General features: G+C 45.7%; 1 protein-coding gene across 1 annotated transcript in view; it reads right to left on the reverse strand.

Moving 5' to 3' along the window:
• Positions 1-967: 967 nt before the first annotated feature.
• Positions 968-14,799, reverse strand: part of LONRF2 (LON peptidase N-terminal domain and ring finger 2) — a 90,494-nt gene continuing 76,662 nt past the window's right edge. Inside the window, exon 13 of the transcript XR_006576992.1 lies at positions 968-1,096. The gene's annotated coding sequence lies outside the window, so the exon portion shown is untranslated. The remainder of the gene's footprint in view (positions 1,097-14,799) is intronic.

Raw genomic sequence — 14,799 nt, forward strand, 5'->3', positions numbered from 1 at the left:
AACTCCCAGCGCTGCAACTTTCAAGTGTAGCCAAGCCCTAGGTTGCATTTCCCTAGTTTGTTTATGAAAAGATCATGCGAGGCAGCATCAAAAGCTTTACTGAAGTCAAGATATACCACACCTATCACCTCCCCCCATCCACAAGGCTTATTATCCTGTCAAAGAAAGCTATTAGGTTAGTTTGACATGATTTGTTCTTGACACATCCATGCTTACTGCTAATTATCACCTTATTATCTTCTTGGTGTTTGCAAATTGATTGCTTAGTTATTTGCTCTATTATCTTTCTGGGTACAGAAGTTAAGCTGACAGGTCTATAATTCCCCGGGTTGTCCTTACTTCCTTTTTTATAGATTGGCACTTTCCAGGCCACTGGAATCTCTCCCATGTTCCATGACTTTTCTAAGATAATCGTAAATGGCTCAGATATCTCCTCAATCAGCTCCTTGAGTATTCTAGGATGTATTTCATCAGGCCCCGGTAACTTGAAGACATCTAATTTGTCTAAGGGTATGTCTACACTACGAAATTAGGTCAATTTAATAAGTCAATTTTTTAGAAATTGATTTGATAAAGTCGATTGTGTGTGCCCCCACTAAGCGTATTAAGTCGGCGGTGTGCATCCACAGTACCAAGGCTAGCATCGACTTTCGGAGCGTGGCATTGTGGTAACTATCCCACAGTTCCCAGCGTCTCTGTCGCCCATTGGAATTCTGGGTTGACCTCCCAATGCCTGATGGAGCAAAACATTGTCGCGGGTGGTTCTGGGTACACGTCATCAGGCCCCCCTTCCTCCCTCCCTCCATGAAAGTAACGGCAAAAAAATTGTCTCTCACCTTTTTTCCTGGGTTACCCATGCAGACGACATACCACGACAAGCATGGAGCCCGCTCATCTCACTGTCACCGTATGTCTCCTGGGTGCTGCTGGCAGACACGGTACTGCAGTGCTACACAGCAGCATCCCCTTGCCTTGCAGACAGTACAATATGACTGTTAGCCATCATAGTCGTCCCGTGGGTGCTCCTGGCTGGCCTCGGTTAGGTTGGTCGGGCAGACATGGGTGCTTCTGGCTGGCCTTGACAAAAATGGGGTGCCTGGACAAAAATGGGAATGACTCCAGGTCATTCTCTTCAAGTTTTGTCTAATGGAGATTCAGTCCTGCCTGGAATATCATGCCAGCTGGAGGCTTCTGCCTCAGGCTGCTCTCCCAGTCGGCAGCACTGTGTGGTCACACCTACCCCAACCTACCCCTTGCTCATGAAGCCTGGAAGTAAGGAGCAGTTCAACTATAGGCTGAGCAAGTGCAGAATGGTGGTAGAATGTGCCTTTGGACATTTAAAAGCTCGCTGGTGCAGTTTACTGACTCGGTTAGACCTCAGCGAAACCAATATTTCAATCGTTATTACTGCTTGCTGTGTGCTCCACAATATCTGTGAGAGTAAGTGGGGGAGACATTTATGGCAGGGTGGGAGGTTGAGGCAAATCGCCTGGCCACTGATTACATGCAGCCACACACCAGGGCAGTTAGAAGAGCACAGCAGGGCACGCTGTGCATCAGAGAAGCTTTGAAAACCAGTTTCATGACTGGCCAGGCTATGGTGTGAAAGTTCTGTTTGTTTCTCCTTGATGAAAACCCACCCCCTTGATTCACTCTACTTCCCTGTAAGCCAACTGCCCTCCCTTCCCCCCTTTGATCTCCACTTGCAGAGTCAATAAAGTCATTGTTGTTTCAAATTCATGCATTCTTTATTAATTCATCACAAATGGGGAGATAACTGCCAAGGTAGCCCAGGAGGGGTGGGGGAGTAGGGAAGCACAGGGGTGGGGTAGTTGTAGGGGCACCCCTTAGAAGGGCATGCAGCTCATCATAGAAGTGGCATGTCTTGGGCTTTGACCGTTTGCCTCTCTGGTTCTTTGGTAGGCTTCACACAGCACTGCTGCGGGTCCATTATAACCTCTGTCCTTCATGTCCTTGGAGATTTTTTTCAAATATTCCGGCATTCAGTCTTTTGGAACAGAGTTCGGATAGCACGGATTCATCTCCCTATACAGCGATCAGATGCAGTACCTCCCATTCGGTCCATACTGGAGCTTTTTTGCGACTCTGGGACCTGTGCTGATGAGCTCTGTATGGTCACCTGTGCTGATCAGCTTGCTCTGTATGGTCACTTGTGCTGGCCAAACAGGAAATGAAATTCAGAAGTTCGTGGGGCTTTTCCTGTCTACCTGACCAGTGCATCTGAGTTGAAAGTGCTGTCCAGACCGGTCACAATGGAGCACTCTGGGATAGCTCCCGGAGGCCAATACCGTCGAATTGCGTCCACACTACCCCAAATTAGACCCAGCAGGGTCAATTTCAGTGCTAATACACTTGTCGGGGGAGGAGTACTGAAATCGATTTTAAGAGCCTTTTAAGTCGACAAAAATGGCTTCAGCATGTGGATGGGTCCAGGGTTAAATCGATCTAACGCTGCTAAATTCGACCTAAACTTGTAGTGTAGACGAGGGCTACGTAATTTAACTTATTCTTTCCCTATTTTAGCCTCTGATCCTATCTCATTTTCACTGGCATTCATCATGTTAGACACCGAGTCGCTATTAACCTTTTTGGTAAAAATCAAAAAGTCAATTTACCACTTCCGCCATTTCCACATTTTCTGTTATTGTCCCCCCCCACCCTATTGAATAATGGACCTACCCTGACCCTGGCCTTCCTCGTGCTTCTAATGTATTTGTAGAATGCTTCCTTAATACTCTATGTTTCTAGTTAATTTAATCTCATTTTGTGCCTTGGCCTTTCTAATTTTGTCCCTACATACTTGTGGCATTTGTTTATATTCATCCTTTGTAATTTGACCTAGTTTCCACTTTTTATAGGACTCTTTTTTGAGTTTCAGATCACTGAAGATCTCCTGGGTAAGCCAGGGTGGTTTCTTGCAATACTTCCTATCTTTCCTATGCAGTGGGATAGTGTGATGTTATCTGATTAAAATATGACCTGTAGATCATTGTGGCAACCACTGTTATATATTTGAAACAAATCTTGCATAAAATGTGGCATCTAAGATGTCTATGATTCCCTCATTGGTGGCAGATATCGTCAGTAAGGGGAGGCTGTGCCTCCCTAAACAGCCTACTGTGGCCCCACCCCCAGGCCAGCGTACCTCCTGTAGGGACTTGGGGCCACTGAGGCAGCTGGTGCTGGGCTGCGCTGCCTGCCTGAGCATTGGGACTGGGGGCACAATGACTGCTGCCCGCCCGCCTGAGGGCGCTGTCGCTGCAGCGCACCAGGGTTGGGGCCTTGACCCCTCTCTATCCCCAGCCGTCCACCAGGGGGCCGCAGTGGGAGGTCTTTGGGCTCTTGCAGGGGATGGGGAGTGAGGAGGGGCAGAAGGGGAAGTGCGGGGGCCTCAAGCACAAGGCGAGGGGGTGGGGGTTAGCCTCCCGAGGTGCCTGGGTCATCAGCCACCCATGGATTCGCTGAGTGTGATTATGCTAGCTGTATGCATGTATCACTTTTGTATTTGAAGTTATGAATACTGGCTCTATACCTGGATTTCAAATGTTTGCTCCTGGGGTAATGCACATGAAGTAGTTAGCCAGCATATCTTGGAGGGACTATTCAAATTGAGTGGCCCATCAAAAGGACACTTGTTACTGGGACAGTGACATCTAATTATAGAACATACCACCTGTTTGTCAAAAAGCAGGGCAGAGACCCCAACCTGCCCTGAAATTGGCACTCACTGTCCTGAGCCACTCTGGACAGCGTGGCAGTAAAAATGGCAGTTTAGAGTGATAATTGTTTTCCTGCTGTACCAGGTCCCAATACATTAGCAGCACTACCCTGGCCCAGGCAAATAAAGAATGAATTCAAACTCACACGGGTGCTCCAGGGAGGAGCCATACAAGGAGTCACTCCAGAAACTGGAAGAGATTGTGTTTGGGAAAAGACTGCTCCCCAGGCCCGTGGGTATGGGTTAACAACGTGTCTCAGCAGGGGATTTCTAGGTTTTGTTACCTGTTCTGCAACTGAGAAAAGTAGGCACCCCTGAAATTTCTGAGTCACTTCACCAGCCTAGTCACCTTTAAGGTACTGACATTCCAATGGAACATGGACGTTCAGTGAAAGGATAAAGGAAACAGTATTTTAATGCAGGCAAGCGGAGATTAAGGCAGAATCATTAGACTTTTGGCCCAGTAGTCTAAGGAGGGATCTAAAATAACAGCACTGAGTCATTGATAAACCAAGGGCCCTGGGACACCATACTCAAGATAATATGGTTGAACTGAAGGCATGCCTAGCAGCAACAGACCAGTGCTCAAGTCTTTTTTTTTTTTTTTTTTTTATTAAAGTGCCAGAATGCATCATTTCACCAGCCATACATACGGCCAGGTAGAGAATGAAACCAGTTACCAATCATCTCTTTGTTTACTTTACAATTATCAGAAGTACTGGAACACCATTCCGGCTCCCCACAAACATGCCAGGAGAGTGCTCACACACGACTCAAGCAGCCACAGAGCCTATGGAAATTACAACGTAGCTGGTAGCTAATTGCTTTAATGTCACAATCCTCTCCTAGCTAAGAAAGAAATGAACAGAGACAGCTGGAGCTCAGTGAGATGAGGGTCTGTAAATCCCTTGTGTGATTCACACAAGCTTACTTAAAAAAAAATGCAGTGCACTGTGCAGCTTTCTCTACACCTGTTAAGCCTTTGAAAAGTCTCCCATCGTACTTAATGCTGCTGAAGCACCAGCAGTGCTGACATTGAGAGTGCTAGCAGAGACCAGCATCCAAACAGTCATTTTACACACCGTATAGATTAGAGCGGCTCTGAGCAGGGTTAGACGACATGGTGCTAAGACCACTGGTAGACAATCTAGACCTGGTCTTTGTCTTCACTGATAAAAAAAAAAAAGGTGTTTTTAACATGCATTAGCAAACCTGCTATAAAAGCCTAATGGAGACAAGATGCTGTAGTTTTATCGTAAGGAAAACTAGGTGGGGTCAGCCATGTTGACCTCACATAGTACCTCAAGGTAAAAATTATAGTGCCCCATCTGTAGTACAGTTTTGCAGTCAGATAACTATCATGCATTTATTATCTCGCTATAACCCCCTCCCCGCAAACCGTTGGCAGTAAAGCCATAGTGCAATACAACTCACTCTTCCTAGCACTGCTCAGCTAACCAGTAGCTGCAATGGTTAGAGTCCTATAGACATTGAGAGGAATACATTGTTTCAGGTACTGATGTCTCAAACCGGTTACATTTTGTCTGCAGGTAAGGTATCCTATCCACCCAAAAAATAAAGCACAGGAATCAGTTCAAGAGGGGCTGAGTGCAACTAGCTAGAAGTACTCAGAGCAGACTCTATTTGCTGCAAAGGCAAAAAAGTGTTTGGATAGGGGTTGACACACAAAGTTTTCAGTCAAATTCTGAAGAATTCACTTTAGCCACAGAACTAAAATCCTCGAGGATCAGAGAAGAATGTGTACAAAAAACAAAACAAAAGCCTCTCTAAATGTGATGTAGGTGTTATTTAGAGACAGTAAGGAAAATCCTCTCACTAAAGGTAGCCTTTCAGCCCAAAGGCTTTTGCTCATGAAAGTTGTTTGGATATTTTAAACACTGTTTAAAATGCTTTGTTTGTATTAAATATAATTCTTTGCTTACTAAGCAATTGTGTGGTGTTCATTTTGGTAACGATTGGGAGCTATTAAAATCTAAGTTCAGAGTTACACCTGGGTTTGGCTTGGAGTAGTGCTTTCTCAAACGATTGAAACCTGGCCAGCGCATCAGTTAAAAGCTGAGGTGAAGGAGGGGAGTGTATTAGCAGCTGTACAGATTGTCCTGATCTTCTGATTAGACAGGTGCACGAAGATGTTAAATAACATTCTGCAAGAGGTGATAGGTGATCCACGGTAACCCAAACAAAGGCTTAGTAAAATGAATAAATGTTAGTACTCCAGTTTATATACAAACGAACGACTGAGGTACAGAATCTTGACCTTACCTACAAGTTACCAAAACCTGATTTTTGGCTCTGGAGTGAGTTAATAAGGTGGTTTTGTACATAACCCTTCTATCAGGTGGAGTCAGCAGAAACGAGGACAGAGTTCAATATCTAGGGGTTCCTCTTAACAATACAAAACAGGACCAGTTCAAGACCTCAACCAGTAATCTGGGAAAATTAAACACCACCCCAGACACCTGTAAGAGGCAATACTTCCCCTTTTCCAAGCATTGAGTCTGTGTATAGCAAAGGAAAGATTTAACAAAAGGTGAAGGACCCCAGAATTAATTGGGGAAAACACCACAGCCACAATTCAATAGCATATGACCATGAGCAAAACACTCACCCCAGAGTATGCTGGGCAGTGACCTTTGCCTCAGTTTCTCACCTTGCCGTGTGAAAGGCCAAATAAAAATGTTCCTCTAATACACCACTCCCCTCTTCCTCCACTGCACCCCACTCCCAGTTGCTGTTCTTAATCAATGAAGACCCAGAGTTCAGAGGTGTGTTCATGTGAATTCACCTCTGACCCTGGGGTGGAGAGGGATGAGGGGAAGTGTTGAGCAACCCCTCAGCTGCTGCGCCATCACAACTGGCTCACAGTTGCTGCTGTTCACTCTTCCACCATTGCCGCCCTTGGCTACTGCTGCCAGCCCCTGCTACCGCCAGGGGCGGCTCCAGACCCCAGCACACCAAGCGCGTGCTTGGGGCGGCATGCCGCGGAGGGCGCTCTGCCGGTCGCCAGGAGGGCGGCAGGCGGCTCCCGTGGACCTCCCGCAGGCATGCCTGTGGAGGGTCCGCTGGTCTCATGGCTCCGGTGGTCAACCAAAGCCGCAGGACCAGCGGACCCTCCGCAGGCACGCCCGCGGGAGGTCCACCGGAGCCGCCTGCCACCCTCCCGGCGACCGGCAGAGCTCCCCCCACGGCGTGCCGCCCTGCTTGGGGTGGCGAAATTTCTAGAGCCGCCCCTGGCTACCGCTGTCTCTCTCTCTGTTACGACGTCACATTGTGAGGTTCCACCACCTAACCCTGCTCTCAGTGATTTCAGCAGGTAGTGGGGAACCTCACTGCTAATACAGGTTGTGCAGCCTCTTTCTCTGCAATACTGTCCCACACCAGGTCTAAGGCTTAGCATTTGGTTATCAGCAATTTCAGCTCCAGTGATCACTGAACAAAACAAGAACTTTCAATTGAGTCTAATCAGCTCTGTCTTTAAACAGACACAGTTTGACCCTCCCTCTCCACTATGATTTCTTAGGCAGAGTCCACACCATCAGGGAGGAACACCTCTCCCCAGTCTCTCTCCCCCCTTCACTGGGATTTGGTATCCCCACCCCTGCTTAGCAAGTGCAGTTCAGTTTAGGGTGACCCCTTCAATCAGGGCACGTTAAAGGGCAGCAGAACTGTGCTTACTCATACAATAAGGATAGCATTTCATTAGCTCTAAGAAAATTGAATCCAGGGGTAATGTTAAAAGATTATATAATACACAAGTTAAGAAGAGAGTGTCTGTACATCTGGGTATAGTACTTAGATTTAAAACAAACTTTGTATTTGTGGATAAAGTCATAAGATACATATAGTGCATAATCAGCAATAACCCAAATTTAGATAAATTTAATGATACAGTTTAGATATTAGAATCCAAATACTTGGGTACATCACTCATGAAAAGTTATGCAGAGAGTTGGTTGTAGAAAGCAAATATAGGAATGAACGTAGATTGTCCCTCAGTATTTGAGAAATTAGGGTAGGTTGTCCATTATTGGCACGCCAGCTCATCTCTCCTGGTATTGCTGCTGTCCTCTAGATAGTGATTTGTAACCCAATACCAGCCAAACGTGATCATTTCAGCAAAACAACTCCATCATGCTATCCACCTAGGCAGAGTAGCATGTCTGTGCAAACACTGTCTACTCCTGAGGTCTTTTCCCCCAGCGCATCACTAGGTGTCAGGGGAGAGCTCATTCAGACACTGCTTACATATATAAGATTGTTAAGTTTGGATAAAATTAGATGCATGTCATTGAGAGCAATACAGAAGTTTCACTGATTGCCCTCAAAACACTTCACGCCATCCTGAATCCAAAGATTTTAATTCTTTCATCTCTGCCCCTTCCCTCTCTTGAAAGGAGTGAAAATGACCCCCATCCCAGCAGGGCAGCTGTTAATTATGATTTGAGCTGGTAGAAAATAATTTTTTGCTAAAACATTTGGGAAAATATGATTGCTTCCCTCCCCCTTCTCTCCTTTTCCATCTTTTGCCTACAGAAGAGAAAGGGGGGGGAGGAAGGAGGTGGGGAGAAGAATGGGGGGGCCCTAAGACTCACCCACAATATTTTCATGAAACAAATTTTCTGCAGAAATTTTCATTTCCATAAAACACTTCTTCACTGAAAAATGTTATCCAACAGAATAGTGATCAGCTGTATTATGACAAGCTTTCTATCTAGGTTTTTCTACTGCACTCATGACTGTAGTATCAGAATGGATTCCAAAAAAGTCAGACAAATATTAAGAGTCTCTGTTCGTTCTCTCTCCCATGTCCACAAACATCTCCCGCACTGGCACACACCAACAGTATCTGTAGGACCAGTAGGGAATTTGACTCCAAGAAGGGGGTAATTGGCAAGAGTCTGGAGCTGGCAGCAGTAAAGATTTTGAAGCCATGGGGAAAGAGAGCTGAAGGAGCAGGCAGGTAGGAACAGGCATGGAGCCAAGCTTGAACGAGGGAGGTTGTGGTGAAGGGGACTTGGGTGTGTTGGAGAACTTTCCAAAGTTTCTTTGGACAAAATGGCACGTAATGCTCATGCATTGCTGCAGTGCTTATGCATCGCTGTAGTGACTGAGGGAAGGGCTGCTACTAGTCACTGCAGTAAATAGTTCTCTACTGGTGTAAATGCATTTCCTACCTCCAGAGGTTGAGAGCTGATCATTCTCAGCTATCACCTTTCCATTATGATCTAAAAGAGTAAAAATGGGCCAGACCACAGGTCCATCTAGCTCAATATCCTGTATTCCGACAGTGGCCAATACCAGGTGCTCCAGAGGGAATGAACAGAACAGGCAATCATCAAGTAATCCATCCCCGCCTCGCCCATTCCCAGCTTCTGGCAAACAGAGGCTAGGGACACCATCCCTGCCCATTCTGGCTAATGGGCACTGATGGACCTATCCTCCATGAATTTATCTAGTTCTTTTTTTAACCCTGTTATAGTGTTGGCCTTCACAACATCCTCTGGCAAGGAGTTCCACAAGCTGACTGTGCGTTGTGTGAAAAAATACTTCGTTTGTTTTAAACCTGCTGCCTATTAACTCAGCATTTGATCTGAGCAGTGTCTGTACTGCAGCCACCTTCCTAGCAGGGACTAGAAATAGATGATTTCCCACCACGGATTCTGCTCTATTCTGCATCTGGTTCTCTTTTTAAAAAGACACCTCATAATTGACATGGGGAGATCAAACTAGGACAAATGTAAAACCTTGCACATTGACTTGTATATGGACTGCCTGCTCCTCCTCCTCTCTCCTTTTCTCTACTGTCTTGTCAATATAGTACCTAACCATACCCAACCTTTTACATTCATAGGTACAACATACCTAGAACTTTACCTCCACCCTCCAAAAAAGTGCAAGGGAACAAGCTGTCCTAAGATAATCCTGAATGAGTAAGCCTGTGTCTCTGTTTCTTTTTCGCAAGCAGAGGGCCCCTACGTGTTATTTGCAGTAGCTGTTTCTTCATTTCTCCCTGAGCTGCGCATGTTAGACGTGAGCAGTCCTGTTCCAGGAACCACTCCAATCTAATACGTGAGGGCAAGCAGACTGACTCCCAAAGCAGGGACAAATGACTCATGCTCGTATTAAGAAATATTTAACCCCTTGGTGCCAGTAGTCAGGCTTTCCAACATTAAGCACTTATTAAAAAAAAATGCAACTCCAAGCAGATATTAACTGAAAGAAGCAGCTGAAAGTATACAGGCAGCTAGGTTTTTGTTTTAAATTCAGGCTAAGACCTCTTATAACCAGAAGTACCTCAACTGTATCTATCTTAGCACACATTCTCCCCTCTCTAAGGCAGCATTATTATTGATTGTAAAAACTCAAAAACGTCCTACATTAAAAGTAGGCCATGGAGGCAGATGACATTCGTAAGGGGCCAGACAAAACTGACACACACACACGATCAATTACCAGCACTCTTAACAAAAATTACTTGTCTGATGGCCCAGAAGGCAATGGCCTCACGAAGGAGCCACCACTAAAAGACACAGGATGCCAGCAAAAGGCTAGAAATTCAAATAAATCCAGTCCAGCAGCAGTCAAAACAAACAAAACCAAAAACAAAACAAAAAACCAACCCAGAATGTTCTTAATACATTCTAACAGGATTGAAAGTATTAAATGCTATTACATAAATCAGTGGAATGACCTCATTTAGACTGATCACAATATTCCATCTAAAAAAAGGAATTCAGAGACAGGCAACAAAAAGTAGAGGAATAGAAAGTTGTTGATGACAAGAGTGAAATACTTGATAAATAAGAGGGGATATGATAATGGTTTACAGGATATTGAATGGCACAGAGAGGTAGAGCAGGCATTTCTATTTATCTTCTCTTAAAAGAAGATAACGGAGACTCCAAGAAACAGAAAGGCAGCAGATTTAATGCTTGTCGTTTTATTCAGTACAATTAACTTGCAGAACTCATGACCACGTGATGTCAGTGAGGCCACCAGCCATCCAGGCTTCACGAAAGGATTGGATTTTTTATGATGATTGACGGGAACATCCAGAGTTTCAATAGTCAGGATTTAAAAACTAAACACACCAGAAGTTTGCAAGGGCAAGAAACGCTCATTTTTCTAGGCACAAACCAGCTGCTAATTGAGGGGTTCGAAAGGTCCTGTTATGCAGATTGCCCAGTTGAGGGTTTCTTCAACCTTCCTCTGAAGCATCTGGTAAGAAGCCACTGTCAGAGACAGGATACTGGACTAGACAGACCTCTATGGCAATTCCTACGGATATTGTACAGAATCACACCTCAGCACAGACAACTCCTGTCTCCTGATACTGGGAGGAGAGGGGGGAGAAGAGAGGGGGATTGAAGGAAAGTCTTGCTTGGCCCCTGTCCCCAGCAACCAGGCCCAGGCAAGGAGTGGCCTGCCACAGAACAGCAACCCGGAGTGGCGGGTCCCTCCCCTTCTGCTCTCCACCCAGGCCCGGCTGCCAGGGACAGGGGCTGAACATGGCAGGGGGCAGGCAAAGCAGCAGGATGGAGCCCCTCCTCCCCACCCCGTCAGGCCAAGCAGAAATCTGGGGAGCATGTGACCCCACATATCCCCCACGCATCATCTATTCACTTCAGTGTCTCATCTTGTCTTTGCTTAATGTGAGCTTTAATATTAAGCTTTTAAAAAAAATGTTTAGGCATCCTTAATGGTAGCGTCACAAAAACAAACAAAAAAGCTATGGCAGCCAGGTTGCAATATTTTCTATTTTTTTGTTTTAATTGCACTCCAGATACCATACCTTCTTGAACTATTCCACCTCACTTAAGACTGAATGAAGAGACACTCCTGCAGTTCATGGACATGGTATAAACCAATGGCTTGCCTACTTGTGGCAGTCCTTAAAGCGACATTAATCTGCAAATGCAGATCAATACTAAATACTGAAAAGCCTGAGTAGAATTTAGATGAAAAGCCGGGTGCTTTGTGTGCATGCTAGCCACTTTAGCTAATTTAGACTTTTCAGAAACCTCAGATGCATCAAGTAAATATTAAATAGCATTTCTTCCCCTGGAAATAGGCTGCACAGTTCCAGGGAAAACTAGAGAGAAGGTTTTCTGAGATTCCCTTGCCTTTACTGGTTTCCCCCAATTCATTCTATGGTGGTGATACATTGCTCCTCTCTGGAATGAATAACAGTTTGCCTCCAAAACCCCAAAGCTCTCCCAGGACATATAAAACCATCTCCACTGCATTGGCTCTTGGCCCCCAGCCTCTCATTGGGGACTCAGACTGTTGTGTATTTGGTTGTCATGGGTTTTGTTACTATGGCAACTGAGTTAGACTATTAAGGGATAGCTCAGCCGGTTTCAACCGGCTGAGTGAGCTCTCTGTTTCTGTAAATAAAATGGAGGTTTTGGTTAGCTGTCTGCTCTCTGGCCTCAAGTGATTGCTTCCTACACCGGCTGCCCCTAGGACATAACACTGGCGACGAGGGTGGGATCCTGGTGCTGCTCCAGTAACAGAAGGACGTAGAAGTCAAGGTAAAGACCAAACAAAGAAAAAAAGCTGCTTGTTTGCACTGACTGTGAAAGTGAAACTAAAAATCATGGTTACTCTGACCAGGCCCCTGGAGCCTTTTGATGAGAATACAGAGCAGTGGCATGTGTATACTGAGCGTTTTGAGCTTTTTGGTATTGCAAATGACATTACAGAAGCGAAGAAGGTGCCAATATTCTTAACTGTTGTAGGGGCTAAAACCTACTCTCTGCTACGCAGCTTACTACACCCTGTTAAGCCTGAGACTAAATCTTACAGTGACATAGTGGAAATCCTGGGGTCTCATTTCTCCCCAAAACCACTGGTAATTGTTGAAAGATATAAGTTCCACAAAAGAGACCAAAAGGAAGATGAAACAGTTGTACAATTTGTAGCCATTTTAAAAAAAGCTAGCAGAACACTGTGAATTTAAAGAGATGTTAAATGATGCCCTGCGTGACAGGTTAGTGTGTGGCCTCTGCAGTGAAGCTATACGGAAGCGCCTACTGACAGAGGCTCAGCTTACATTACAGAAGGCTGTTGATATTGCTGTCTCCATGGAACTGGCTACAAAGGAGGCACAATACATCGGTGCATCCCCTAGGGTGCAAAAAGTGTCACAAGAACTGACCCACAAAACGGTGCAGAGTCAAGAATGTTACCGCTGTGGTAAGCTGGGTCACCAGGCATCAGAATGCTGGTGTAAGGACCTGGTGTGTCGACACTGTGGCAAAAAGGGACACATTGAGTATGCCTGTAAACAAAAGAAAAAGAGGCCTGTGGTCTGGCCGACAAAAAGAGGAAACTTGCATACCCTAGAGCAGACCCAGGATGATCAAGGTGACACCTCCTCACAAGAGGAAGTGCCACTGCATGTTTTGTCTTTGGCAGCGGGCTCACATGAATACTGGGTAAACTCCCTTATTGGAGGGCAAACCTATACGCATGGAACTAGACACCGGTGCAGCTGTCTCGCTGGTTCCTGAGACTGTGTATAAGGAAAAGCTACAGCATCTTCCACTTAAGGCAACAAAAACTGTTCTGAAGACGTATACAGGTGAAGCTGTGCCCATGTTGGGCACTATTGATGTTAAGGTGGAGCTCAATGGACAGGCGGCTAAATTGCCACTGTTTGTGGTGAGGGGTGACTACCCAGCCTTAATGGGTAGGTCTTGGCTTGGGAAGATTCAGCTGAACTGGGCAGAAGTGCACCGGATGACTAAAGAAGAAACCAGTCTAACCCCTATACTAAGGAAACATGCTGCTGTTTTTGGAGATGATTTGGGAAGTATGAAGGGAATCACTGTGACATTGAACATTAAACCTGGCAGTCCACCAAAATATCTGAAAGCCCGAACTGTGCCATATGCCATCAGGCCAAAAGTTGGTGACCAGGCGCTCCAGGTCTGCTTCAATGGAGTCCTAATACCAGTTACCCATAGCTCATGGGCCACTCCTATCGTTCCAATAGTGAAGAAAGATGGCTCTCTCCGGATTTGCGGTGATTTTAAAGTCACTGTCAACCCAGTGTTGTGTGCAGAGCAATACCCGCTTCCCCGCATCGATGACCTCTTCGCAGGCCTGGCTGGGGGACAAAAGTTCAGTAAGATTGATCTGAGTCAAGCATATTTACAGATGCACGTCGATGAAAAGTCCCAAGAGCTGTTGACTATTGTGACTCATAAGGGGCTTTATCGATACTGTCGCCTACCCTTCGGAATCACATCGGCTCCCGCCCTGTTCCAGAGGGCTATGGACCAGATCTTGTGTGGCTTGTCAGGAGTTCAGTGCTATCTGGATGATATCCTGGTCACTGGAAGAAATGAAGAGGATCACTTAAGGAATTTAGAGGCTACCCTACAAAGACTGGAAGAGTATGGCCTATGAGTTCGCAAAGACAAGTGTGAATTCTTCAAGCCCTCTGTTGAATATTTGGGACACATCATCGATTCTGCAGGTCTTCATAAGGCCCCTGCAAAAGTTAAAGCTATTGTGGAGGCTCCCCCACCTCGAAATGTAAGCCAGCTACGCTCATTTCTAGGACTACTGAACTATTATGGAAAGTTCATCTCACAGTTAGCCACACTGCTAAAACCACTTCATGAGCTCCTTGGGCACAACAAGGCCTGGAAGTGGACTGAAGCCTGTGATGTTGCATTTAACAAAGCTAAGGATGCATTGTTAAATTCTGAAGTTCTAACGCACTTTGATCCATCCTTACCCCTGCAATTGGCCTGCGATGCTTCCCCTTATGGAGTGGGAGCGGTCGTGTCACACATTATGCCTTCGGGAGAAGAAAGACCTGTTGCTTTTGCTTCACGCACTCTAAGCAAAGCAGAAACTAACTACGCCCAAATCGAACGTGAGGCATTTAGGAATTGTTTTTGGAATTAGGAAGTTTCATCAGTACCTGTTTGGGCGAAAGTTTACTCTTCTTACAGACCATCGACCTCTGACATCAATCTTTGGACCCTACACAGGCATTCCCCCATTAGCTGTAGTCGTATGCA

The sequence above is a fragment of the Mauremys mutica genome, chromosome 1 (assembly GCF_020497125.1).
Source record: "Mauremys mutica isolate MM-2020 ecotype Southern chromosome 1, ASM2049712v1, whole genome shotgun sequence".
Classification (NCBI taxonomy): domain Eukaryota; kingdom Metazoa; phylum Chordata; order Testudines; family Geoemydidae; genus Mauremys; species Mauremys mutica.